We start from the raw sequence: 4,200 nt of genomic DNA on the forward strand, positions 1-4,200 counted from the left end.
GCGAAGGGGCGCGGCCGGAGGGGGTGCTGCGGCGCGGCCCCGCGGGAGGCGGAGCGGGGCTCGGCAAACGCCGCCGCTGAGGGGCGGAGCGGAGCGGAGCGGAGTGGAGCGGCGCTCCATCCAGCGACGGCCCCTGTTGGAGGCCGGCGGGAACGCGGCGAACCTCCTTCCCTCTCCGCGGGGCGGCGTGCGGCTGCACCGACACGTGGCGCTCGCTCCCGGCCTGGCATCGGGGAACCGCAGCTGTGAGCGGAGCTGGAGCCCTCTCCGGCCTTGTGCCGCTCTGTGCCGGAGCAGGAGCGSCTCCGCAGCAGCAGGGGAGAAGGGTTCCGCGTAGCCCGGGCCAGCCCCTTTGCGCCGGGCCGCAGGGGGCAGCGCACGGTGGGTGCCCCTTGCCTTTGCCGTGGCTGTGGAGCCACCCCAGAGCTCAGCCRTGGGCACGCTGCTGCGAACCTCACAGAGCGGCACAGAAACCATGCCAATGCTCTGCTGCAGGCACGCTCCTGTCAGCCCGTCCCTTGCTCTGTCCCACCAGCTCACCTGCTGGCAGACCCCTCGTCACTCCGCTGGTGACAGGCCTGTGGGAGCACAAGCCACAGCTGGCTCCGTGCTGCCGTGCAGCACTAGCAGAGCCAGATTGCTGACTGGAGGGTCAAAAGCTGGGCTGTTGCAGGAGGTCACGCTCATGCTCACGGCGGTTTAGTGCATACAGGCGTAGGGAGATGCTCTATACCTTCTTGCTACCACCTTTCTCTTCATCTGCTTTTTATGGCTTCTCCCAAGACAACTCTCCTGTATCCAACAGTGCACTCAGGCAATCAAGGAGGACTCCTTGCTTTGCTTTCCTTTTTATTGCTTGAATTAACATCTACCTTCTATGGATCTGCTACACTATTCATATTTTGCTGTGGAGAGTGAGCTGTTGCCCCTCTTATATGGGGAAGGAACTATATGTAGTTCTACTGGAAAGGTGAAAGGAAGTTTTTCTATTTTTCTGCCATAGGTCGATGATCACTCATAGTAAAAGCCTATTAGGGGTTATAGCTTACAAATTGCTTACCATCACTTCATCAGATGTAGGAGATGAATATGATACATCACAAAACATTCCCTATAAATACTCCCCTTGTAAGCACTTCAACACCAAAAAGCAGGAAAAACTACATCATCATCCGGAAAACATGCCTAAAGGCAGGAAGGAAGAGTGGGAGCTAGAGCTGCACACCAACCTGCTGATTCACACAGMTGCTCTTTTTGTGAAATCTCAGACACAAAGGTGGAAGGCACAGAGTGAAAATATTGGCCTACGTTTTGCTGTGGTTTGATCAGTTAGTGCAGCTGTTCTGGACCTGAAGGAAAAATTGGGAAACCTTTGTGCCTCTGAAATAAAAGAGCTATGAGGAGGCTGCCATGGTACTCCCTCTGCTTATGTCATTAATGCACACAGAAAGGTGCAACTCCTAGCAAATTCTCAATAAAATTCTCAATGGCCTCTCACTAGGGACTGATTCATCACATTTTTGCATTCAACCAGTTCAACTTTTTTAACATTTAGAGATCCTTTTAATTTCTGTTCGACGCTTTGTTTCCATAATTCTCATTCATACATATTTCTCTTTATAACCATATCAAGCCATAATAAAAAACACWATGCTTTTCCTTTGAGGCCTCAGATACTAATGTGGCTGCACTTGTTTTTTTGTTTATCGTGGAATCATATAAATCAGCATTTACAGACTATCTTGTATATCCAAAGTATCACACTGACATTAACTAATGCCTTTTATATTGGATTTGCCACACTGCATGAGATCACCAGCCAGTCTAATCCAATATCCTGTTACCAGCAATAGCCAACCTCCAAAGCTTCAGAGGAACTGAATGCTACCAACCACCCCAAAACAGTTACAGCCCTCTTCCAGCCCAGTGCCTGTGACTGATTGGTTCCAATCTTTTCAGGCTCCAGATTCTGAAGGAGTGAAACATTTTATTATGTGTGTCAATAAAGAAAGAATTGATGCTGCCACTAACAAAGCACCTCTCCCCAAAGCACAAAGCTTATGGTCTCAACCCAGGTATTATGGCACAATTTTCCCGATGTTCACTTTCAGGTTGCTTGAATAGAAAAATAAATAATTCATTGAAACGTTTCATTTTGGATAGTAGAAATTTCAAAGCATGAAACCTGTCAAACTCCACTGAAAGGTCAAAACATGCTTATTTTGTGCAGCCCCATCTGATTAAACAATTAATTTCTTATCCAGTGGTTATGGATGTTGCTTTTACTCCACAAAATGAGTTTTACTGTCACATAAGTCGTAGTCTATCAATACACTCCTTTCTGACAGAGACACCAGTGGGATTTGGTCATACTCACTGGCACAGGGCTGGGAAAAGGGCAGCCCATACATCTTGCCCCAGATCCTYTGGCAAACCTGCAGCAGTGGGATGGCAGTGGAGGCTGGGCTGGARAAGACATGTTTTACAACAATATAAACTCATCTTTCACAGTGATGCAAATGCACATTGTTCTGTATGCTTTGATAGACCCCATAGGGATCTGCTGCCCTCCACATCCAGACCTGCCACTGGATTATTCAGATAAAGGAAACATATTTTTAATCTCAGATGTGAAATTCGTATCCTGCCATTCAAACTGCCAAAAGCCCTTCACAACCTTGTAACAACAAATGTGCTTTTCACCCTCCTGCACAGACCTGCCCATTCCTTCCATCCCATGGTGGACTTCTGTAGTAGGTTGATGCTGGCTGGGTTCCAGACACCCACCAAAGCTTCTCTATSGCTCCTTCTGCAGCTGGACAGGAGACATAAAATATAATAAAGGATTCATGAGTTAAGGATGAGGAGAGATCACTCATCAAATATCATCATGGGCAAAACCAGGCTACAGTTGGAGATATTAATTGAATTTATTATTAACAAAATCAGAGCAGGTTAATAAAGTAAAGGAAAACGTTTGAAACACCTTCCCTCCATTCATCCCTCCTTCCTGAGCTCCACTTCCTCCCCAGCTGTGCAGGGAGACAGGGAATAGGAGTTATGGTCAGTTGATCACTCATGGTTTCTCCCGCTGCCCTGGGTAAGGAGTCCTTCCCCTGCTCCACTGTGGGCTCTCTTCCACAGGAGACAGTTCTCCATGAACTTCTCCAGCCTCAGTCCATCTCACAAGCAACAGCTCTCTGCAAACTGCTGCAACATGAGTCCTGCTTAAACTGCTGCAGTGTGGTCACTCTTCCATGAGGTGCAGTCCTTCCAGGACAGGTATTACCACCATTTCTAATTGGCTCATCCTTTATCAGAGGCACATTTGCCTGTGGAGCCACCAAGGATTGGCTCTGCTGGATATAGAGGAAGCTTCTAACAGTTTCTCCCCATAACAACCCCTGTACATACACATCCACACACCCCCACCGCTACCAAAGCTTGGCCATGCAAACCCAATGCAACTTCAAAGGTCATTCAAGTCTGTTCAGGTGTCAAATGTCTAACTTGACACCAGTGTCAATGTAACTTCACTTCTGACAGAAGCCACTGATAAAATATGATTTCTGATGGTAGTGCTCAGCCACAAAAGGTCTCATGAGAGTCTAAGCTCTATCAGAAGGAAAAAAATATAATCTAAGAGATAATGTTACTTCAGGCTGTTACACAATCTATCCTTGGCCATGAGCCCTGGTAATGTTACCATCCTATGTGACTTCCTCCTCCCCAGCACTGTGTGCACCTGCAGATAAAGAGGAGTGCTGAACCTGCTCCGTTTGTTCTCTCCACCACATTGCTGCCCAACCAGCAAACCAAAAGACTGAGACAGCTTCACTCTAAGGACAGGYTTCCACAGACATCCTTCAGCTCCCAGTTCAGGCTTTTGGCTCCAGAGGATTCTCTTGCAAACCTTTTATTCTGGGAGAGAGAGCTCTTACTGCTAAGATGCAGGAGAGCTGCTCACCTTTTCTGTTTCCATCAATCCCCCACACCCAGATTCCAGTGGGAAAGCAGATAGCTGGCATCACACCAGAGATGCCTTTTGTTACTTGGGAGCTGCCAGCATGCCAGGTCTCATTCTAGCAAACAGCATCTCCCACTTGGGCACACACATCACAGCCATGCACTCTTGCTCCTTTGCCTTCTTGCTGACAACACCTCTGTCACCTATTCACAGGCAACTTGTTTGAAATGGGA

This window comes from Malurus melanocephalus, unplaced genomic scaffold (assembly GCF_030028575.1).
Source record: "Malurus melanocephalus ecotype Western Australia unplaced genomic scaffold, MMel_1.1 scaffold_2, whole genome shotgun sequence".
NCBI classification, from domain to species: Eukaryota; Metazoa; Chordata; class Aves; order Passeriformes; family Maluridae; genus Malurus; species Malurus melanocephalus.